General features: G+C 45.6%; 1 long non-coding RNA gene across 1 annotated transcript; it reads right to left on the bottom strand.

Moving 5' to 3' along the window:
• Positions 1-6,800: 6,800 nt before the first annotated feature.
• LOC102965751 lies at positions 6,801-23,643 on the bottom strand. The gene is made up of 4 exons (XR_446708.3): positions 22,846-23,643; positions 18,314-18,427; positions 17,308-17,437; positions 6,801-6,956 (listed from the first exon to the last, which is right to left on the bottom strand). It is a non-coding gene; the product is annotated as an uncharacterized LOC102965751 (long non-coding RNA).
• Between the last annotated feature and the right edge of the window lie 1,682 nt (positions 23,644-25,325).

Below are 25,325 nucleotides of genomic sequence, written 5' to 3'. Positions count from 1 at the left end.
CCCGCCCCTTTGATTGCCAACAGGTCCCTCCAGTCTTGATCATCTCCTCACCCCACCCCGTCTTTGATCCATTGTCTGCACTATGGCCAGAGTCATTTTCTAGTGTAACTCTGATCACAAGACCTCCCTGCTTAAAATTCCTCGTTGCCTTTAAAATAGAAGCTTAGGGGCGCCTGGGTGGCGCAGTCGGTTAAGCGTCCGACTTCAGCCAGGTCACGATCTCGCGGTCCGTGAGTTCGAGCCCCGCGTCAGGCTCTGGGCTGATGGCTCGGAGCCTGGAGCCTGTTTCCGATTCTGTGTCTCCCTCTCTCTCTGCCCCTCCCCCGTTCATGCTCTGTCTCTCTCTGTCCCAAAAATAAATAAAAAACGTTGAAAAAAAAATTAAAAAAAATAAATAAATAAAATAGAAGCTGACCCCTTTAACATGGCCCAGAGAGCTCCTGCCTACCTCTCCATCCCATCTTTTCCTACTACCCTCCTCCATCTCAACTCTCCTGCCACACAGACTTTCTCTCCCAGGGCCTGGGTATGCCATGGTCCCTCACACCTCCTAGACTTCAGAAGTGCTCCACTGCTAGCCTGAAACACTTCCCCACTCAGAAGCCCACCCCTTCACCTAGCTAACTGCTACCTACTCCAGTCTCAGTTTAAATGTTACTTCCAGAACACTTTCCTTAAAATCTCTAGTCTGTATTTCAGTGCCATCCTGTCCTATCCATCATAGGATGATTTTTTTATTTCTTTTGTTGTTCTCTGTGCCCTTTCCCCTTCCCTATTGGACTCTAAGCAACAGGAAGGTAGCGACAAGGTCTATGTCACACATGTCGTGTTCTATTCCGACTTTTAGAAAGTACCAGTCAACACATATTTGTCAAATGAATGAATAATTTCTTGCCCTTCTCCTTCTGCCTTCTAAATACAGACATTGTTTAAGATTCATGTCTTAAACATGAATCTTTGCTCAATTTTCTTCTTTCTCGCTGATTCCTATGACTTCAATGATCAGGTCTGCGTGAAGAAGTCTCAAATCTACCCACATGCTGGATATCTCTGAGCACCAAGTCTGCATTTCCAACATTATGCTAGACATTCATGCCTGTAGGGTTTTTTCATCACCTCAGATAAAGGATATAAAACATTAAAAGCATGAAGGATATATATTCAAGGATGTGTAATGTAACACTGTCTATAATATTGAAAAATTGGAAGCAACACAAATACCCATCAAGAGAGAATTGGGCAAATAAATTCCAATCCTACTGTAGAGCCTTAGAAAGACTAAAAAGATTTATATACTGACATGAAAAGATGTCCTTGATATACTGTTAAGTAAAAAAGCAGGTTTCAGAATGATATAGTTTCGTTTCATCTTATTCAATTATTCAACATGCATAGATCGAGCATCTACTACGTGCCAGTGTCTATTCCAGGTGCTAGGGGTGTACAAAGACTAAGACAATGTCTTTGCACTTAGAGAGCTTTCAAGACAGACAATAAACCAATTATACATATATGAAATGTCAGGTGATGATAAGTGCTATGAAGAAATAGCATTTGGGGCACCTGTCTGGCTCATTCAGTAGGATATGTGACTCTTGATCTCAGGATCATAAGTTCAAGTCCCATGTTGGGCATGGATCCTACTAAAAGAAGAAGAAGAAGAAGGAGAAGGAGAAGGAGAAGGAGAAGGAGAAGGAGAAGGAGAAGAAGAAGAAGAAGAAGAAGAAGAAGAAGAAGAAGGCAGAGAAGGAGAAGAAGGAGGAGAAAAAGGAGAAGGAGAAGAAAGAAAAGAAAACAAATAGTGTTATGAGATGTGCTATTTTAGGTGGGTGGTCAGGGAAGGCCCTTCTGAAATAGTGACAGTTGAGCAGAATCCTGAAAAGAGTGAGGGCAGGAATCTTGTGAATATTTGAGGAAAGGACATTCCAATCAGAAGCTCAGCCACCATGAGGCCTGTCATAATAGCAAATTTAGGTGGCCCTAGAAATAGCCAGGAGACTTGTGCAGCTGGGACAAGTAAGGGGAGGAGAGTAATAGGACATGGGGCCACACAGCCAACCTGGACCCAGGCCCAGGCTCTGGAGTCAATTCTAAGTGTGATGGAAAGTCAGTCTTTGGAGATGTGTCTGTTAAAACATGTCGGTGTCTCATTGAAAAAAGTTAGGAAAATATATACCAACTGTTATCAGAAAATATTTCTGGGACATGGGATTACAGGACACTTTCATTTTTCAAAACCATACCCTGTTGTGTTTGAATATTTAATAGTGAGTGTATATTAATTCAGTAATCAGAAAAGGAAATGATGATTTAAAACATTTGTGCATACCCTTGACTCATCAACTCCCTTTCAAGATAAACATCCTTTAAAAAAGTTAAATTCATAAAATGTATGTATAAGGATGTTCATTAGGGTGTTTGGGTGGCACGGTCAGTTAAGTGTCTGACTCCAGCTCAGGTCATGATCTCATGGTTCGTGAGTTCGAGCCCTGCGTCAGGCTCTGTGCTGACAGCTCAGAGCCTGGAACCTGCTTCAGATTCTGTGTCTCCCCCTCTCTCTGCCCCTCCCCGACTCATGCTCTGTCTGTCTCTCTCTCTCAAAAATAAATAAACATTAATTTTTTTTAAAAAAAAGGATGTTCATTATAGTGTTATTTACCAAAAACTGGAAATAACTTAAATGTTCAACAATAGAGAAGTGCTTGACTAAATTATGGTAAATTATACAATGAAATAGGATTCCCTGACAAAGTACATCAGAGAATATCACCCCAGGCTCAAAGCTAGTTCAATACTCAACTCTGAAATCTTTTCTGGACACATCTGCCTAAAACGACCTCTTCCTCCTTGAACCTTATTTGTGCCTATTGTCTATTGCACTCTTCTGGCCCTTCCCACATACTATTCCATTATGGAACAACAAATTTAGTCCACACTTGGCTCACCATAAGCTTTGCTAATGGAAGGAGAGCAGGCAGAACAATTCCAAACAAAAGATAATTCATTCCTTTATAAACACATCACACCATTTATTTTGCAGTAGATTCACCATTCTAATTAGCTTTCCTTATGCTAATATGAAAAGTAATGAGCTTCTCCCAACACATACACAGGTGGCAAAGACCAGAGACCCAGAAAAAGACTGAAGAGTGAAGTTCTTCTGGGTGGGCCCCCGGAGTCGACAACCAGCCCTGGGGTCCAGAGTGTTGTCAGGGCCCTTCCCCTACACAATCACCATGCCCAAATCACTGAGAGACTGGAATACACCCTTCTCCTCAGGTTTTTGTGCCCTGGGTTCTGGGCTTGCAAGGCTGGGCTACCTGAGCTCAGTGATGAGCCCCCGTGTGTGTGTGTGTGTGTGTGTGTGTGTGTGTGTGTTTCTCCTGGCCTGGCCTAGCCTTGGAGCAGTGAAATAGCCCCTACTGAGTCAGGGGCTCAGTCAGGGGCAGGGGGAGAGGGCTTCTTGCACCAATCTGTGTGGCCTCACAGCTGACTTAGCAGCTCCCACAGAGGCGAGGACACAGTCTTTCCACCCACCCCACAGTGGGCAGGGTGGGAAGGGGGCAGGACTGCCCTCAAGAAAAAGGAGCCACAGTAACTCGCTTATCCCACAGCGATCCCAAACTTTCTTTTGTGTGACATGAGAGCATACTGGGGAAGCCTCTTCCTCCTGGCAGCCCTGAGAGGCAGGCAGGATTTACTACCAGGTAGGGCATTTGAAGGGGCCTGTCCATAATACCCCTCCTTCCTGCCCAGGCTTCTGCCAACTGACAACTCATGGGTTACACAGGAGTTAACCAATTGAGGGCATATTTATTCCTGCTGAGCCCTGGCACTGGTGGTTGTGTTTTTCTTAGGGTTGCCTAATTGTTGTTGTTTTGTTTTGTTTTGTTTTGTTTTTTAGGGCTGCCTAATTCTGAAGCCCAGAAAGGTCCTCTACATGGATGGTTAGTCTCTTAAACTTTTTATTGATCCCAAAATGAGTGGTTGGGTGCCCTGTTCAACACCCTGTGCACTAACTCACCAGCTCTTGTTATGAAAAAGAAGGGGAAGATATTTGGGGTTTGTGGGTTTTTGTTTTAGGGGGTTGTTTGCTTTTGAAAATTCCCAGGAGAAAAAAAAATCTATTGCTACAATGAATCTTTTTCCTTTGCCTCTCTCCCCCCACCCTCTTCTCTCAATCCCTCCTTTCCCTTCTCACATTCCTACCTCTCCTTACCCATTTGCCAGTTCAGCCCAGAAGTTCTCTCTCCCCACTCCGGGCTTCCTATCTCACCTCCCCACCCAGACAGGAGATGGGGGTGGTTCTAACAGGAGAGGAAGGGCTATAATGCCCCACAGATCCAAGGAACCAGCACTCTTGTCTCTTGTCACCTGACTTGGGCACCATCGCATGGTCGCAACTCCCTCTGAATAGAAAGAATTCTCAATTATTTTAAACTCCTTAAGAAGGCAGAGTTCACAGCCCCACTGGCTGAAGCACTCACAATCAATCCTTTCCATGAGCCAACATGGTGCCTCTCACAGTGGGATCTGGGAGGCCAGAGCTAAAACAAAACAAAACAAAACAAAGCAAAACAATCCTTCCCTCCATATAAAAACAAAACAAAACAAAACAAAACCAAAAACCCCTCATTCCAGAGTCCCTTTGTTCAGCTAAACAAAGATTTAGGTGCCAGACTCTATGCCTGGGCAGAAACCCAAAGGTACAGACATCTTGCTCCGAGGGAGTTCAGTCTGGCTTCTCATAGCTAGACTTTGCTGGCGCACACCTGGTCACTGGCCAGCAGCATGAAACCACCTTCCTGCCTCAGCCTCTGATAGAAATGGCAATTCTGCTTTCTTGCAGAGTCATAGGATCTGTAGACATCCCAGTAACAAAGATGGAAACTGAGGTCCAGAAAGGAGAAACATCCCGAGCAGGTCACACAGCTGGTGGCTGTGTTGGGCCTGGGCCGGGGCCTATTTCCTGTTTCCCCGACATCACCCTGCCTCCTGGGCATTCCTTTGAGCCGATGAGCCAGGCAGAATCCATGACAGCTGGCTGCTTCTGGGTTTGGCCTGATTGTACCCTCCCCTTGGAAGTTGTCCAGATAAACTTCCCAGCATGCCGAGAGGCTCAGCAACTCCCAACTTGGAAGGACAGGAGTTCTCTGTGAGGACCAGAGCCAAAGAAACTCAGTCAAGTTAGCACTGATAGTGGTTTTTGGTTATGTATACAGATACATAAATATTAGACCATGGTTAACGTACTGCACTGAACCAGCAAAATAAATGTGTTTTGAGATGTGCTCAAAACTTTGAAAGGCACTGATGTAGTTAGAGAGTGATTCATCCAAGGGGAAGCAGCCATTCCTGGAAGAACCAAAACTGGAATCCAAGCGTCCCTGGCCAATGCTCCCTCTGTCATACCACACTGCTTCATGTAGTTAGGAAACATTAATTCCATTTCTTAGAGGAGAGAAGAGTAGAAAAGAGATGGATTATCCTGGTCAAGTCAGTTCCTCCTGAGTCAGGATATGGCCACCTCATGACATTCTTCTTTTGTCAGACGAACCATTCCCCCTGCTTCAAGTTCTGACTCACTATATGGTATTACTATGGGTTAAGTGCTTTGCATAAATGATTTTGGTTAATTCATGCATCAAGCAAATGAAGCAGACATTAATGCCGCTGTTTTCCAGATGACAAAAATGAAGCTCTGAGTTAAGCAAAACACACCCGAAGACACAGAGGTGGTAGTGGTAAACGCAGGATTCCAACTCATGCCTGCTGAATTCCAGTGCCTGAGTCCTTCACCCCATATTTCTGACCCCAGATTGTGTGGGTTTTCCACAGCAAGTAATTCTCCAGTTCTCTGGGGATATCAACTGGGTGTCCTATAATTCAATTCAGTTCTAACCCTCACTACCCAGGTCAAGTACTCAGTCCCACAAGACATCCCCCCACCTCAGATGCCACTCACAAGTAAAGGGTCCCCAGGTGACCCACACTTCTGCCCATGTGGCAACAAATCAGAGGTTCCCATAACCCTCGATTTCAAGAACTTGCTGTAATAGCTCACAGAGCTCAGGGAAACACTTTAGGTACTATTAAGTGTTTATTATGAAAGATACAAATGGATAACCAGATAAGAGCGAGGTCCAGATCTGTCCTGAGTGTGACACCCTCCTGGCACCCTCCTGGAACCTGGAGCCTGGATTCCCCAACCCGGAATCTCTCTGAACCCGTTCATTTAGAGTTTTTATGGTTCCATTACATAAGCATGCTTGATTAAATCGTTGACCTTTGGTGGATAACTCAGTTTCCAGCCCCCGGGCTCCTGGAGGTCACGAGTGGGGCTGAAAATTCTGACCCTCTGATCACATGGTCAGCTTCTGGGGTTTGCAGCCTCCGCCCTGCAGGTGTCACCTCATTAGCATAGCTCAGCTGTGGTTGGATGGGGCTTATTATAAATAACAAAAGACTCTCCTGCCACCCCCATCACTCAGGGAATTTACTAAGCTTTTTAGGAGCCCTATCCCAGGAACTGGGGATGAAGACCAAGTATAAATTTCTGGTTATGCTGTAGCCTGGTGCAGGTGTGCAAGAGCGTGTGGCTCCAGAGGTCCCAAACAGACCAGGTTCGGCCACTCTTCTGCTGACAAAATCCAAAGGCAGAGAGACAAGCAGTGGTGAAACAAGAAAGGAATTTATTTCAGCAAGGCCAGCACCGGGAAGACTGTGGACTAGAGTCTCAAAGACTGTCTCCAAAGTGCCGAAAACACTTCCAGGTTTATATGAGGAAAATGTGGGGCAAAGGTCGGTGGGAATGTGCAGGCGGGCAGTAAAGGTCAGGTCGGCCATTGTCTTGGGGCCAGTCATGCAGGGTCTTGCTGGTTCAGTGCGGTACTTAACTGTTGGAGGGGGTAGTTTAGTTTCCTATCAAGGGATGCCTTGCCCACAGGGTCTTTTGCCTGAGTTAAAAGATAAGCCACAAAGAAGAACTTAATCAATTAGAAAGTACAGACTGAGGTCAAAATGGAGTTAGTTGAAGTCCTCTTTCAATATTACAAATATCACAGCTGTTAACTACTAAGTGCACTGTGCCTCACAGAAAATTTCTCTGCACACACTCAGACTTTGTGGCTGGGAAATGTCCTGGATTGGGGGGAATCTACCCACAGATGGTAATACATAGCTAATATTTATTGAGCATTTGTTCTATGCTGACCACGGTGACGGGCACTTTACATTCATGACCTCATTAAATCTTCACAACCCTATGAGAGTAAATACTAGTATTATCTGCAGTTTACAGATAGCAAAACTGAACCTCAGAGAGAGGTCATCAAGAAATAACTTATTTGAGATTATGCTGGAAATGCGAGGATATGTCACTATTAAATAATCCGTTCATATAAAGCACCATTTGAACAGGTCTAACGAGAAAAACATGTGATTTCACCCTAAATGATAAATAAAGCTTTCAACGAAATCCAAAAAGTGGTGCAACCATCGTGGAAAACACCGTGGCAATTCCTGAAAAGGCTAAAGATAAGATCCAGTAATTCCACTCTTCGTATAGACTCAAGAAATCAAAACACCCAGGGGTGCCTGGGTGGCTCAGTTGGTTAAGTGTCCGACTTCAGCTCAGGTCATGTTCACACGGCTCATGAGTGTGAGCCCTGCGTCGGGCTGGGAACCTGGAACCTGGAGCCTGGAGCCTGCTTCAGATTCTGTCTCCCTCTCTCTCTGCCCCTCCCTAGCTCATGTTCTATCTCTCTCTCTCTCCTTCAAAATAAATAAACATTAAAAGAAAATTTAAAAAAAAGAAATCAAAACATACATCCACACAAAAACTTGAACAAAGATGTTCATAGAAGCATTATTCATAACAGCCAAAATGTCGAAACAATCTAAATGTCCACCAACAGATGACTGGGTAAGCAAACTGGGAGATCACCATGCAGCAGACTATTATTTGTATATAAGAAGGAATGAAGTTCTGAGACACAGTACAACATGGATGAACCTTGAACGCGTTATGCCAAGTGAAAGAAGCTGGTCAAAAAAGACCACATATTGTATGATTCCATTTATATGAAATACCCAAAATAGACAAATTCATATGGACAGAAAGTGGATCAGTGGTTGTCTGGGGCCGGAACAGGCATGAAGCCTGCCGCAGAATGAGAAATGACTGCTAATGAGTATAGGGTTTCTTTCTGGGATGCTAAAAATACTCTAAAATTAGATTGTGGTGATGGGTTTGTACAACTCTGATTGTACTGAAAACCACTGAACCGTGTGAACTTTAAATAGGTGAATTTTACGGCATTTGAAAGCTATCACAATAAAACATTTAAAAGGAGAAGAAGGGTGCCCGGCTGGCTCAGTGGGAAGAGCATGTGACTCAATGTCCAGGTCTTGAGTTCGAAACACACATTGGGCGGAGAGATTACTTTTAAAAAGAGAGAAAGAGAGATAGAGAGAAGAAAAAGGAAGAAAAGACAAAGAAGCAATCCAGCTCCCCTACTGAAAAGACCAAATGAAGAGGCCCCATGGAGAGAAGAGGACCTAGAACTACATGTGGAAGGAGAGAGGCCTCCCCAGTATCCAAATCAAGCCTTTTTTTTTTTAAGCTGTATTTATTTATTTTGAGAGAGAGAGAGCAGGGAAGGGGCAGAGAGAGGGAGAGAGAGAATCCTAAGCAGGGTCTGCACTACCAGTGTGGAGCCCGACTGGGGGCTCAGAACTCACTAACAGTGAGATCACGACCTGAGCTGAAATCAAGAGTCCAACGCTTAACTGATTGAGCCACTCAGGCACCCCCAAATCAAGCCTTTTTATTTTATTTTATTTATTTTTTTTTAATTTTTTTTTCAACGTTTTTTATTTATTTTTGGGACAGAGAGAGACAGAGCATGAACGGGGGAGGGGCAGAGAGAGAGGGAGACACAGAATCGGAAACAGGCTCCAGGCTCCGAGCCATCAGCCCAGAGCCTGACGCGGGGCTTGAACTCACGGACCGCGAGATCGTGACATCGTGACCTGGCTGAAGTCGGACGCTTAACCGACTGCGCCACCCAGGCGCCCCAAGCCTTTTTAAACAACTCCAGCCCCAGCCGCCCAGCACTGCAACCATACAGGAGGACCCAAGCAAAAATAGCAAAACTGCCCAGCTGAGTCAAATCTACACACGGAACTGTGGAAGCTAATAAAACAAATCTTATTTTAAGCCACTAAATTTCAGGGTGGTTTGTTATCCATCCATAGATAACCGAAACAGCCACTTGGGAAAAGGTATCACGGACTCCAAATGGGGCAGAGATCCGAATGCCAAACCTGAAACATGAGTACTAGAAGAAAACACGGGCACCACCTTCTACAACCTGCGTATGGGGAAAATCTTTCTAATTATGTCTCCAAATGAAGATGCAATAAAAGATTGATTCATTTAATTACTTAAAAAAATTTAAGGTTTCGCAGGGCAAACAAATCAACAAAATCAAAAATCAAATGACACATTTATGGAACAGATTTACATCACAATCCCACAGATAAGGCATCAAAATCTCTAATATATCAATGGTTTTTTCAATTGAGGGAAAAGGATCAAAAATCCTCCAGAAGAATGGGCAAAATTAACAACAGTAAAAAGATACAAAACTGATCCTGAAACAGGAACAAATGTTCAACCTCATTCATAATAAGGGAAAGGCAAATTAAAACCATACTAAGATAGCATTTCTCCCCCATCAGATGGGCAAAAATTCAAAATCCTGACAATATTTTCTGCTGATGAAACAGGCACTTATCTATTGCCAATGAGAATGAAAAATGGTACAATTGAGGGGCATCTGGATGGCTCAGTCAGTTAAGTGTCCAACTTTGGCTCAGGTCATGATCTCACAGTTTGTGAGACTGATCCCTCCATCAGGCTAGGCTCTCTGCTGTTAGCATGCAGCCCACTTGGGATCCTCTGTCCCCGTCTCTGCCCCTCCCACACTCGTTCTCTCTCTCTCAAAATAGGTAAATAAACTTAAAAAAAAAAAGATACAACTCCCATGCAGAGGAATTTGGCAATATGTAACAAACCAGGATACAGTCACTCTTTGACAAAATCGTCCCACTCCTAGGAATTTACCCTGAAGGTACACGTCCAACAATTTAAAAACTATTCATGTACTAGGTTGTTCATGCAACATTATTTGTAATTTCAAAAATATATATATATATTAATACCTTAAATACCCAGACATGGAAGATTGGTTACATAAACGATGACATCTGGAGTACTATAGAGTACTATTTAAAAAAAAATGTGGTAAACTCTACGACCTGATTTCCAGAATATAGAAAATGAAAAATGCAAAGTGCAAAAACAATTGTAAATAATATACTTCTGCACAGAAGACCAAAGGGAATAAGAAAACATAAGTGTTAAATTTTGAAAAGCGAAAAAAAGAAAACCACACACACACACACACACACACGCACATCAAAGGCAAATCGGAAAACCATGAAGTGGAATACCTACAAGGGGTGGGGGGTACCAGGTAAAGGGAGGGGGTGGGTGAGGACACCTCTCTGGGTATACCTTTGTGGACAGTTTTTATTCTTGCGAAGTAGGTTAATGTGCTACATATTTAAACAAATGAATTATATAAAGGACAGGAGGAAGGAACACAGGCAAGGGCAAATAAACCCAGACGCACCTGTTACCCTCTCTCTCGGTTCCAAACCCACACTTTTCTACTCTGCCCCTGATGCTGGAGCCGAGGCTCTGCAAAGCACATTTCCGCCACGCCTGCTGCGTCTGGGAGCCGGTGACAGGCCGGAGCGGGGGCTGCGGGGCTGGAGGAGGGAGAAAGGGCCCGGTCCTTCCCGCTTGCCCCGGGCAGCTGCCCTTCCAGGGGCGCCTCGCCCCGGCCGCCGGTCATCCTGCTCACAGCAGCAGCCAGATGCAGCTCACGGTTTTCCCAAAGGTCTCATTACAGCACTGCAGACTCACCGGCACGGACCGGAAGTACCCCTCTCAGGAGCTCTGGTTTCCAGCCCGAAGGGCCCCTTCCTCTGCACCCATGGAAACCACCCCTCAGGGAGCACCTTTTCCTCAGAGGGGGTCTGAGACTCCACAGCTCCCTTCTGAGTTTCTAAGTTTTAAAAATTCAAACTACTTCCTTTTGTCCTCTCCAACCCTAAGCGATTATCTCAGAAGAATGAAATTTTGAGTGGATTTTTTTCTTTTTGCTTTTCTATCGTTTCTAAATATCTAAGTAATGAGCGTGCACTACCTTTATAACAAGAGAAAGAACGATGCCCTATATTTGCGTGCCCCTCTTATTTGATGACACTTCATTGTGCCCTAGTAAAAATGCAGAGGCCATGGGTGTAACTGATGGCTGATGGTACTGAGCTCACCTGGGTGACGGCCAAGTCCTGCCCCTCCTCCACAGAGAACAGGCCTATTGAATTCAGATACCCTCCCTTCCCTCCTTTCCCCAACAAAAGATTATTTGAAGACTTTCCTTGTTCTCCAAGCAAATGATATCAGCCCAGAAAAACATTTCTCTCAGAAGCTTTTCCAGAAGGTTACAACAAAGCCAAGTCTCCCAAAGTAGTGCGAGTCAAGGAGCCGGGAGAAAGAGTAGACACTGCCAGGGTCCACAGGGGCATCAGAATGGTTGTGCCCTGGGCTCCTCTGCCTTCTATCTCCTTCAGCGCAGGCTAAGGACAGGGGGACAGAAGAGCCCTTCTGCCAGTGGGACTGACAGCCGTCTGCCCCCACCTCCCACTTCCCCTTAAAACAAAACAAATAAATAAAAACACAAAATCCGATCCTCAGAATCCAGACCAGGAACTCTGGAGACATTGCATATTCTGGCAAGCAGCCTGATGGCTAATAGATAACAGGTTATCCAGGAAATAATTAGAAGCCGGAGCCTACACAGATCAGTTGCAAACACTGACCTCTGTCATTCAGGATATGGCCCTAAAAGTAAAGAACTCTTTCTTCTTTCACTTCCACGCGGTGGGAAAACGTCAGGGCTCTCTCCCTTCTTTTAAACCTGACAAATTAACAAGTGTGGGATCCTCGATAGGCACTTAAGCCTGGTGAGGAGCAGACACCAGGGTGTCTCCTCTCCCTGAGCCCCCCAGGGTGGGTGAGGAGGGATCAGTCCATAGGGCGCCTGCCTCAAGGTAGGAGGCCAGAGCCGGGTTTCTTTTTCACCATTACTTGACTGTGTCTTCACTCTTCTCACCCTCCTCACCCACACTTCTGCCCCTGCCCTGCTCCTTCCAAAGTCCACGCCTGGCTGCCTGGGGCGATCATTCCAGCCCCGCTGTCTCTTTCCGGATTCAGCACATTGCATTCCCTGCTCCCTTCCCCCAGACACTATGCTTGTTTCTTTGTGAGGAGGGAGCTAGATTCAGAAATAAAAGCTTTGTTTATGTTTAAGGAATCCATGTGGGTTCACGGCTATAGATTATACTTTTGTGTTACATCATTGTTGCTTTTAATAATGGTTTCCAAAATTGCTTCCTCTTCAAAACTTCTTTATCATTTTCTCCAGCAAGATATATAGAATTTGAAAGTAAACAGGAATACAATGACAGATTGAGGCTTTCTCACTTTCTCTTAAGTAGATGGAAACAGTTAATAATTCTCTTCTTATATATCATGTCAAATCAGCCCTTTTTCTTCCTGTCTCTGGATGGGGCTCGAGTTTTTCTCTCGTAAAACCCATAGTAACAACAGTAGCTAGCATGTTTTGAGCACTGGCCTGTGCCGGCTGTAGTAAGCTCTTTATGTGCATTGTCTAGTTAACCATTCCACAGTCTTGTTTATTATCCCCATTTTACAGGTGAGAAAACAGAGGCCTGGAGAAATTAAATAACTTGTCCAAGATTACTTCCAAAAAGAAAGTAAAGTAGAAACAGTAAGGATTCTGAGATTCGAATTCATGTCAGATTCCAGTTTCATCCTCTGCCACCCACATCATAGTAACTCCTTCAGGGAAGCAGCAATGAGAGTCCTGGGTCCTGGGAGGTGGGATAAAGGTGATGGTGAGATCTGTAGAGGACAGAGTTGGGAGCCTGTGGCCAATATCACAGCTTCGAAAATCGCCCATCAGGCTCAGAGTTTGCCCCAGGCTCCACAAGTGCCCTCTCATTTGAAGCTCAGCACCACCCCATGACTCAGACATAAGTTTTGTTTCACCAACCCCCCCACCACCCACATTACACGTAAGATTTAAACTGAGGGTTGGGGGGGGTGGGCGCCTGGGTGGCTCAGTCGGTTGAGCGGCTGACTTCAGCTCAGGTCATGATCTCGCGGTCTGTGAATTCGAGCCCCGCGTCGGGCTCTGTGCTGACAGCTCGGGGCCTGGAGCCTGCTTTGGACTCTGTGTCTCCCTCTCTCTCTGCCCCTCCCCCGCTCATTCTCTCTCTCTCTCTGTCAAAAATAAATAAAACATTAAAAAAAAAATTTTTTTTAAATAAATAAATAAACTGAGGGTCAGGGAAGTGATTTGGTCAAGGTCACTCAGCTGGTAAGTGGGGTGGGATGTGGCTTTGATTTCAGGCTTCCGATCTCTGATCTCCATTCGTCTTCCTAGACCCTCTGTCTCTCAGCAACACTTGAGTTAGGCCCACCTCTCATGCACTGGAGAGTCTGCTCTGTCAGTGTTCAATAGTTCAAAAAGCACAGTGAGGAGACACGAGTGTGGTTTCTAGAACCAGATTACCAGAGTTGGAATCCCGGCTCTGTTGCTTGCAAGTTATGTGGCCTTGCACTATTCACTGTGTCTCAGTGTCCTCATCTATAAAATAAGAGAAAATAACAGCATCCACTTCTACAATTGCTATGAATGAAGTGTGTGAAGAGAGCTTAGGATCATGAAGGAAGCTATTAATACCTGCAAGTTATTATGACCACTTAACAATTTCTACTCAGTAGCAAGATTTACCGAGAAGCTACTATTTCAGTTAGTATAATTTACATTTTCCTGCCAAAGATAAGCCCTCCGGGCTTTTCTGCCTTAGCTTGAGTCACTCCCCTGAAAGCAGACTCGGGCAAAGATTCAGGTTGCGCGTAGTTGAGGTGGTGATCCCAGAATGCTCTGTGAGAGAAGGAGGAAGGTGAAGCAGGAAAGGGAGGCAAGGGTAGTGAGCTGGCTACCACTGGCAAGAGGGGGCTCGATGCCGCAGGGACCCTCTGAGAAGTTGGAACACATCTCAGAATGGCCCCTGGGGACCCTCACACCCCCATGGGGTAAGTGTTGCTCCTGGAGCATTCATCCCTGCCAACCTCAGAGGCAGGCATGCTCCAGAGGCCAGAGAACACCTGCAGGCAGCAAGAAGCAGGAAGCTGTGGGTCACCGGGGAACAGGTGGCCGGTGACCCTGGGGTAAGCCAAGGGCATATAGGTGGGGCTCTGCCTGCCAGCTACACAGTAATCTCCCAATGTTGCTAATGTATACTCTAGGTGTATTTTTTTTTTCCTCAGAAACACTTGCCAAATAGCCCCATTGTTTGCTCTGGATTTAGTTTTAATGAGCAAAATTTCCTCTTTGAACTGGAAGTGCCTGCTTAGAACTGTCTTGAGAAATTCTAGCTAAATCAAGGCCCCCTTAAAGTATCCATAATCATGATAGCCCCCTGCGTGTCCGTGCATCGTGCCTTCTGGTTTACCAAATTACAAAATTCTTTTTGCATATATGATCTCAGGTAATCCTCATGGTAAGCCGGTGAAGTAAAGGACAGTCCTCTGATGCAGTCCCAGAGTGCTCCCCCCTTTTACAAGAGGTTAGAAACAGTTCCGTGATTTCTGTTGGGAGAGGATTCCGAGGGCCTGAGGGAAGTTTTGCAGTATCTCTGCTCTATCTGAACAGTCCCTAACGGACCAAAAAAGACCCATCCCAGCCATTTTACTCAAGTTTGGAAACTTTAAGAATATTGATGCTTCTAGAATAATCACTCAGTTACTTTGTTCATTTTTCTTAATGTACACATGTAACAAGATATCACAATAGAAATTTCTGCCAAGACCTAAAGACAACAGAGATTACATTCCAAAATGGGATGCCAGACCACCAAGCAGGCTTTGGAAGGCAGGCAGGGAAAACCAGTTTTGTGACTGCTGTACCCCTCAATCATGAGGATAAGAGTTTGGAGGTGAGAGAAGAGGGTTTTTGAACAAAGTTTTTGATGTGCTGTGAGTCCCATTCTTACCCACAAGTGAAAGAAGGGAATATAGGGCCCTTGTCGCAAGCTTAGAGAAAAGGGATCCAACATGTCCCCTGAGAGGTTTAGGAGACACAGTGCACAGGTATCCAATATTCCACTTAGAAAATCTGAGGGACGAGTGGCCGGCTGACTATGGCTTTGACCGTGGAGTAAAGGGAAGGCCAGTGACAGCTTGTACTCTCCAAGTTTGTTACAACAGCGTGAGTATCTGGCTAGATATCGGCCTCACCCAAAATAGGGTTGGCAGTGAAGGGGATCAGAACATCCCACCCCAAAATATGCCTCTGTAACATAAGGGTTATTTTGAGCTGAAGGCAATGAAGAAATGACACACACTGGAGGAACTGTTTGCCCTCTCTCTTTGTAAAAGAGAGACGCCTTTCCCCTGTGCTGTGCCCCTTCCCCTCTTCGCATACTTGCCAGAGGCACTGAATCTAAACTAAAACAACTCTTATCTTCCATTAGTTTCCCCTGTGCATTACCTTCCATGATTTACCACCCCTAGAAGCCCAAACCCCTTAACTTGTCTTGTCACTTCATGATTTATCACTTTTTGTTAAAATGGTATATAAGCCCCCAGGCTTTGGGGGATTTTTTTCACTCCTTTTTGTGAGAGCCTCCCCCACCCCCCCAGGCCAAACATAGACCATCTCTCCTGTTAATCTATCTTTTGTCATTTTAATTTGCAGGTTCCAGTCACTGAATGTAAGAGGGTAGAGGAAAAGTCCCCCCTCTTACTCCCCCTCCTCGTTACTCCCCACAGCAGTGAAAGATTATCTTAGATCTAAGAGGGCTGCAGGGGGGACAAATAGATCTTCTCAGAGAGAAGCCTGAGGTATCACCACATTCACAGAGGCTGAAGAAGAAGTAAGCGAGTGGCTGGAATAGAGTATTTGTCCTATGAAACAAACTTTAGGAAAAAGATCCTCAGTAATTGGGAGTAAAGATCATCCAAAAGAGTCTGTGAGAGTCAGCTTAAAAACACCTGCCAAGTCCAAAGAGAGCAGATGATATAAATCACTAGGCCAAGACCAATCAAGCAAGAACTCCCCCACTCCTCTTACCTCCTCTCAATTCCAGAACTCCAGCCCTGAAAGAGTCAGGACTCATAGTTAGTAAGTATACTTAGCCCCCTTTCTCTCCATCTTTCAATAATCCTGAGGTGGGACAGGGCAGGGAGCTTCAATTTTAAAGCAAGAATATTTCAACTATTAAATTTATACTATACATTTTGAAGTGACTAGAGGAATCTTGGGTATTACTAAGTGTGACTAGAAAGTCATGGGGCTCGCCCTAAATTTTATCTGGTACAGGGGAAGAGCTCATTCCCCTGAATGGATGAGAATGGACAGTGGGAGACCAAAACAAATTTGCTTTGATTACACTCCATGAGTCATGTTTTCAATGTTGGGCGATTTCCTAGTGCCCAAGGAAAGAGTAGGTGGTTGTTTGTGAGTTAGACTCTGGTTCAGAACCCCAGAAAACATCACTGGAGAGGTGACACCAACCACATACATAGGCCAGTGCCCACAGTCGCCATGGGGCTATGATCAAGAAGTACCATTGGGGGGCGCCTGGGTGGCGCCTGGGTGGCGCAGTCGGTTAAGCGTCCGACTTCAGCCAGGTCACGATCTCGCGGTCCGTGAGTTCGAGCCCCGCGTCAGGCTCTGGGCTGATGGCTCGGAGCCTGGAGCCTGTTTCCGATTCTGTGTCTCCCTCTCTCTCTGCCCCCCCGCCCCCGTTCATGCTCTGTCTCTCTCTGTCCCAAAAATAAATAAAAAACGTTGAAAAAAAAATTTTTTTAATAAAATAAAAAAATAAAAAAAAAAAAAGAAGTACCATTGGTCCCCATCCAATTTAGAAACCCATCCTGACCAGAGATTATAAATGGTGAGAGCCACCACTGCTCCCGTTGCTGCCTGTTACCACGGTCTAAAAATCCGCTATATGTGCCCCCAGAAACCACCCCAGGATGAATCTATTAAGAGTTTGAATCTCTTGGGACGAACAGATTGGATGATGCCTGTGAATATCACAACAAACAAAATGTTTTAGGAGACCTTTAGAACTTACCATCTCTCAGATCCAAACCTGCCCTTCCGGGCTCAGCCTTGTGCAGTTCAGACTGCAAACCACATTGCGGGCTTCCCTGTGGGCTCCCTGTTAGCTCTTGGATGGGAAGCACCAGAGGGAGACAGCAAAGCTGGAGGAGAAAGAAAGAACGCGTTCCTTCCTCTCTGCATCCCGTGGGGTGCCTGTTCCTTGGTGGTCACTCTGATGTCACCTCTCCACCCCGGCACTGGCAGTTCCCAGCACTTGTACACAGTGCGGTTTTTCTAACGCTTACCTCACGAGCTTCATTACACTTGCCTCTCCCCGGAGACCCCAGGTCCCCACGGGCCCCTCTCCAGCTCAGAGGTGCCAGCCCAGCCAGACATGCCTTCTCCTCAAAGTCTGGGTTTCAGGTTGCTAAGTTTTTAATAATTCCCACCTGCCCTCACACCTAGCCCCTCAGACAGCGGCTGCTTTTCCTGCAGTTCCTACCTCCGTGACACCCTAGTGTCCTGGTTTTGATTTTCAGTTGCCAAGTTAATAACTTCGCTCCTACTGAACAACTATTATACTACCTTCTCTGTTCAAATACCTGACAACGTTTCCCTCTCCTGGCCGGTCCCTGACTGGTACACCCCTTGCCGAAAAAGTGAGAAGTGGAGTCTCTCAGGGGCCTCACTGGGGTAAAGAATCAGTGGAGTTCAGGGCACCCGGCTGGCTTAGTCAGTAGACCGGAGCATGTGACTCCCAATCTCAAGGTCCTGAGTTCAAGCACCACGTTGGGTGTGGAGCCTACTTAAAAAAAAAAAAACAAAAAAACACACAAAACAGTGGGGCTTCTAGGAGGGAAAGCTGCAGTTTTTTAGAGTAGTTTTTTTAGTTTTAGCATTAGTTTTTGAACCGTTTTTGAACCATGGAGCTCTCTGAGAGACAGATGAAAACAATGGGCTTTCTCTCTAGGAACTGTAAATATCTATCAGCACACCCCGCACCTTCAACCCTCGAATACAGTTTTACACCCACTTACAGGGGTTGGTGGACCCCAAAGCCCAGATTAATCATTCCTGTGGTAGAATGCTGGCCAGGGTGGGTCTTCTTCTTGGAGGAAATCTGGTTGGCTCTCGGAGGCTGTTGTCTAAGCCTAAGAAAAGTCGAACAAAAGGACTGTCAGTACTGGGTTGCCAAGGAGCTGTCCTAGATTTTCAAACTCCCTGAATTTGAGATAAATTTCCTGACTGTGGACCTGCCAACCGTCCTGGATTCCTAGTCGCTCTGGCATCTGAAGCCTTAAAAATGTACCTTTTTCAGCAACAACTATTTTACTCATGGGGACCAAGCCAACAAGAATGAGGTCTTCTGAGGCAGAACCCTGTTTGGGGGGCTCTCCTGCCTAGGGGCCCCTGGTTGACAAGCCAGCTGACCTGGCCAGGTCCCCAGTTCTCTGCCCTTCAGCACCTGCCTAGAGTGTAGCCCTCCTGGAAAGAAAGGCACGTCGCCATCTCCTGGCAGGCCCTATTATCGCACGCCAGTGTACCAGGAAGCAATCCAGGGTGCCCCGTTTGTAAGCAAGTGGAAGAACTCTTTTATTGTTAGTTATCCGGCTGTGTTTGTAGAAGGATTATGCTCTATCCCATTAGACGGGAGAACACAGTTTGGGAGAAGTTACTACCTCTAGACCTCAATTTTTCCATCTCTAGGGCAAGGCCATTCTCTAAATGCAGAGGGGTCTACCGCTGATTTTCCTTTCTCCATTAAACTGCACCAGAGAGTGGAAGAGAATTCTTCCTCACATCACTTACAGTCAGATAGCCACCATCTATCTCTGCAAAGCTACCTGACATATAGTTGCTTTCTTAGCTGAATGTTGATCCTTTAAGTTAGTTAGACATTGCTCAAGATACAGATGGATTTTTTTCTCTGTTAATTAAAAAAAGGAAGTTTATTCATTCAATCTGCAAAATTATTCATTCACCCAACAATTTTTACTGAATGCCTACTATGTGCCAGGCACTTTTGAGGCACTAGGGATATCACAATAAACAAAACAAACAAACAAAAAATCCTTTCCTCATACAGCTTCTCATCTAGTGGAGGAGACAGACAACAAACAAAATACGTAAGTGGATGCATGCCAAGAGGGTTTTTTTTTTTTTAGCTGTTGCTCTTTCTTTATTTTTACTATCATTTTTACCTATTTATTTATTTGCTTTTTCAGACAGGCGAAATTATAGCATGTCTGTCTGCTGATGGGAATGATCCAGTAAAGGGGGGCGGGGGGATACTGACACAGGAGAGAGGAGGGAGAATTGGTGAATTGTCCTTGAGGAGGTGAGATGGAATGGGATCTAGTGCACAAGTGTGAGAATCTACTTAGGTGCTGGGGACACAGCAGAGAAGAAAACAGGCAACATCCCTGCCTTTCTAGAGATTTCATTCTAATTAGGGCAATGAACAATTTAAAAAAAAAATGGATCTATGGTACCCATGGTTTGGGATAAAGACCATGACTGAAAGACAGCAGTCATAGAAGTTCTCTTTGAGAAGTGACACTTAAGCTGAGTCCTGAAGTGTGACATGTGTCCATGTGAAGAGCCTGAGGGAAGAGGATTCTAAGCAGAAAGAACAGCAAATGCGAGACCTGGAGGAGGAAGAACTTGCCCATTTGTACAGTTGTAGGAGGTGAAGCTGCAGGAGGGTAGTTATCAAGAAGAGCGAAGCATGAGATGAGGTTACAGAGGTTGGTCACTGATGGCTTTTTTTTTAACAGCCAACAAGTTTTATGAAAAAATTTATGGATAACTCAAGGCAAAGAAGGACAGCTAACATTGTAAAATGACAAAATCAGAATTAAGGCACATTTCAATAGATGGCATGTAACAAATCTCCATGTCAAATCTTACGTTTAGGTTCAAAAAATCAATTGCAAGAAACAGTAAAAGGAAGATCATACATGAACAGTTCTTACGAAAAGGGTTTTCGGCTTGCAAAGAGCAGAGTCTAGGACAGAGGCCTAAGTGCAAATTCCTTCCTGGGAATGTGATCAAAGGAGCAAAGGAGAGGAGGTGAGGCGGAGTGAAGAAGGAAGAAGAAAAGAATCAGTACAGAACTATGTTATGGAGGTGGCCATGTCTACAGGCATCTGTGTGTACAATCCCAGGAGGTCATGGCATTGCTGTCTGAAAGGTGTCTCAGCACCAGCCCAGGGGGGAGGAAAGAAGACAGCAGCTCTCCATTGCCTTCATACCACTGGGCAAAGGTTCTTTGCATGGTTGTCTACCTTGCCCGTGTGTGAGTGACAAATGGGCTTCCAGGGGGGCCCCACCCATAACGACACTCAGAGGCCCAAAGGCAGAAAGCAAGGGGTACAAAAAGCGCACCTGAGGTGGGTCAGGGTCAACTGCACCTGTGCGAACTGGCTGGCACCCCACAGAACTGGATACAGATGGAATAAGGGACAGGAGAGACCTAAACCTTGGAAGCGACTCATGGGAGGTGTCTCACGCACATACATTGGTAAAGGAGGACGTTTCCCTTCCTTCGGCATTTTACCTCGGTCTTTTTAGGTTTTTTGTGGAGACACATGTATATAACTGAATCTCACTGGCAATGCTTTCGTGAAACTTGGGTCCTAAAGGCAAAGAGGTCCCCCAGAATGCTGTCCCAGAAGCCATAATAATCCCTTCTTTAATACTTCGCTAAGTCACAAAGCAAGCAGTCTTTATTAAATATTATCTAAGACTCCTGAGTCTTCATAAAATGTTAACTTATATAAACTATTTACTTCCGCTCCACCCAGGGCTACCATTGTGGGGGGAGGGGGCAGTGTGTTATGTTGAGGAAACCATTTATTCCATTCATCCCAGGCCAACCAAAGGCCTCAAAATTAATATTTTGACTCATCTCCGAGTGAGGTTCTATGTACAGTCTCAGGGCCACACTGACAACAGCATTGAGGAAGATGCCGGTCTTCCTACGGCTAAAACATGTATCCCCACTACCAAGTCAGACTGCCTGCAGTACATTATAAGTTAATATTTTTCAAAACTCCTATAATTATCTTGTGAATAACTCAGTGCCTTTGGCATTAAATTATACCAATGTATTAAATGCAGAGTTTCCCAAAAAATCATAATTTTTGTGATTCTGTTTTGACATTCTTTTTAAAATATACTGGGAGCTTTTAAAAATGAAAGTAGCCCATGTATTTCTTGATTTCTGAGAGATCCTGCCTAATCCCTACCAACCTGCTGGAAGTACTGTTTATGGAAGTTCCATATCCCTCCCCGCCCCCCCCCCATTCTGAGGGCTTATTAGTCCTGCAACCTTTGGCTGCACGGGGGGGGGGGGGGGGGGGGGGGGGGGGGCGGGAAGCAAAGGAGAATGAGCTAGAAGGTTAGTAAGGAACCCGTGCTCCTTTTCCCAGCTCTGAAGGTGTTTGTAAGCATCACCCGAGGCACTCTGGTATTGCACTGGAGATTGGTTTATTTTTCATTTCACAGTGTTAGGAGTCCCTTTATATAATTGTCGCTGCGGGGAGCCAGCACTTCTAGATACGTCTCTGTTGGGTCCCCAAAGGATAGTCTTCTCGCAGAGTTTCTTCAACCTATTTATTCTCCCCGCCAACTTTAAATTCAAAACTCGGGGCTGAGTTCTCTCCTCATTACATCCCTGCTGGCTCTCCAATGGTGCCTTTGGGGGAGGCCCTGTAAAAGTTCCGGGATCACTTATCTCTGCCCTGCAGGTGCTCAACTAGCTGGCTGCTGGCTGTGGTACGCCATTGTTCAACCCCTCAGTGAGCTCCTGGGCCTTCGCTCCCTGCCCTTTAGGTTCTAGGTACATGCAATTCAAAGAGGCTAACATGGGCTTGCAGACATACCACCCAGGACTGGGGTGGGGAGTGTCCAGAACCTCGTGGTAGTCTGAATACTGCCTACCTTTAATAATACCTCCATCACTAATAAGAAGAAGAATGGCAGCGACCATCATTTACTGAATGTTTTCTAATCTCCAGGCTCTATGTTAAGTGCTTTACAAACATTATCCTTGTATAATCTTTACAACTGCTTTACCATGCAAATGGTAGTATTATCCCCATTTTATAGACGAGGAGGCTCAGACTTGTAAATGTTATTTGCCCATGTGGATAGTCACTGGTGGAAGCCAGGCTGGAAGCCAAACATGGACTCCAGAGCTGTCACATTTAACTACTGTATATATTATTGCACAGTCCTTATGTACGTCTCTGCCCGATTAGCAGTGGATGCTACATTTGTAGAGGATGGATTTACTCATCCAACTGTCCTCTGCTCTTCTTGAACTGGGGAAGCCTAGTTCAAGTCTCACATTCCCTCTGAGATCCTCCCCAACCGTCCAGCCTTCACAGAACACCTCTCTCCCTGAATTCCCCTAGCAAGTAGAATGTGTGCCACTGACTTGGCATTTTGTCATCCAAGGTCTCAGGTCATTATCTCATTCAAGTGGGAACATCTTTTCTCCCCAACAAGAATGCATATAACCACAGGTAAGGACATGTCTTACTTTTCAAGGCAAGAGAAGTACCTGTTGAGTAGGATTGAGTAACTCCTCTTCCTCCAGATCCTTCCTGTTGGCTCAATGGCAGGCCATCAGCATGCCTTTGAGAGGGCCCTGCTCCAGACTTGAAGACTGGGGTGTTGGAATCTCAGTTATCTTGGCTGTCCGCCCCTCACCATATACCCCTCCTTCCTTGTCCCGTGTCAATATCCTCACTTTCTTGCCCTTTCATACCTGGCAGTCATAAATCTGGCAGCTTCCCACTACCTTCCTGATGAGGCTGACTCTTTGCTGTCCAGAGAGGTCACGGCAGCCTATTCCCAGAGAACTCTTGGCCCTCCTCTAGGACCCTCACCTGGGCAAGAAGTGGCCTCCCCAATGTGCTGCCCTAGAATGTCATTGTGCAACATCTATTGTCCCCACCCCCTCAGTGTTTTCCCCGTAAACTGCCATCTCTGAGGAGGAATCAATCCACCCTGTAATCATTTTCTTGGAGGGCCTGGGGACTGATTGATGGGTCTAGTTGTTTTATTATTAGCCAGTGTAAGTTAAGTAAGTCCAATCAATAAACTTTATAGGTCTCCCCAGATTGCTCCAGAGGTGAGACCCAGTCGCTTTCACCTCAATAGATTTAGACCCCTGCCTAAATAAAAAGCAATACTCACCTGGAGAAGCAGTTTTATTTCCTTTTGAAAGAATCTCTTAGTGCCCTTGAGCCTGTCATGACTTAAATCAATAACCTTAACAGCTTCCAAGAAGAAATCAGTTGCCTTTGGAGTGTCTCCGTGCCACCGCCCTCTCTGCCTAACACACGACGATTTTATTTTTTTTTTTTTTATTTTTTTTTTTTAAAGAATTGCTTTATTTTATTTTTAATTTATTTTGGGACAGAGAGAGACAGAGCATGAACGGGGGAGGGGCAGAGAGAGAGGGAGACACAGAATCCGAAACAGGCTCCAGGCTCCGAGCCATCAGCCCAGAGCCTGACGCGGGGCTCGAACTCATGGACCGCAAGATCGTGACCTGGCTGAAGTCGGACGCTTAACCGACTACGCCACCCAGGCGCCCCACGACGATTTTAGACCCCTGAACCGAACCAGGCAAAGTGGTGAGGACTAATACCACCGCCTGTCACATCCCTGGGCACCGGGCCCCCCACCAGTGCTGGCAGTCCAGACCTTCCCCTCCTACCCTTCTCTCCCTCCTGTCCCAGACCTCTCTGTGCCTAAGACTCCTCGTAAACACATCCCTGCTCTGCATCCCTGGCCTCCAGGGCCCTGAGTGACTAGACTGGTCTGAGTGACCAGGAGCTGGTCTTCCTTGTCATTTTGAGGGTGAATGTGGTAGTCCTTCCAGGTGGCACTTTTGTGCATTCACAAGAGTATCTAGGGAGCAGAGTAAAATGGTGGTATTAGTAACAGGAGGAGGAGGAATAATACCTTGACAGTGAGAATTTCAGGACTTATGGGGGAGAAGAGCACCCGATCTGGGCCAGTGACCTTACCTATTATTCCTCGGAGAATGCCACCCTCTCTGCCCATTTAGGGCTGGCCACAATAGGGCTGATTTAAGGGTGATCCTCACTGTCTTCACTCCGCCCCTTCATCAGGCTGGCCAGTCTCCACTTCCAAATTCTGCAAAGACAACCATGATGGAGCCAACAGTGATATGGTCTGGCTAGGGGCCAGGAGCCAGCAGGAGAGGAAAGTCACTTCTCTCTCTCTGCCCAACGTCAGAGCACTGTGCCTATGAAAGCCCCATATCACCTATCTAGAACGGTGGCTAGAAAGCCCCTCACAATATTTTCATTCTCGAGTGGGAACAAGACCACCCTCCTTGGCCATGAGATCAAACTCACAAATTCCAGGATTTCAATGGTTGCTCCAAATCTCATTCTGTGCTGCCAAGATGGACTCTCCAATCAGGCCAGTAAATATGGGATCAGGTTGTCTCAAAACCATTCCTATATTGGAAAAAGCTTTTGTCTTTTTAATTTTTTTAATTTAATTTTAAAATTAAATGGAAGGTGTTTAAATGGAAGTTCATTTATTTATTTTGAGAGGAAGAGCATGCTGGCAGTGGAAGGTCAGAGAGAGAGGGAGAGAGAGAGAATTCCAAGCAGGCCCATGCTGTCAGCGCAGAGGCTGATGCAGGGCTCAAACCCACAAACCATGAGATCCTGACCTGAACTGAAACCAAGAGTCAGATGCTCAACTGACTGAGCCACCCAGGTGCCCTTAAGTTTTATTTGAGAGAGAGACAGAGAGAGAGAGAGAGAGAGAGAGAGAGAGAGAGAGAGAGAGAGAATCTTAAGCAGGGTCCACATTCAGCATGAAGCCTGATGAAGGGCTCGATCACATGACCCTGGGATCATAAACTGAGCTAAAATCAAGTCATACACTCAACTGACTGAGCCACCCAAGCCCCCTGGAAAAAGTTTTAAATGGAATACTGGGATGGGAGGGAAACCCTCTCCCTATATATATCTATCCCAATAAAAATATATA

The sequence above is a fragment of the Panthera tigris genome, chromosome B3 (genome assembly GCF_018350195.1).
Source record: "Panthera tigris isolate Pti1 chromosome B3, P.tigris_Pti1_mat1.1, whole genome shotgun sequence".
NCBI lineage: Eukaryota > Metazoa > Chordata > Mammalia > Carnivora > Felidae > Panthera > Panthera tigris.
The sequence above is the reverse complement of the archived record's forward strand: the minus strand, read 5'-3'. Positions and strand labels throughout refer to the sequence as shown.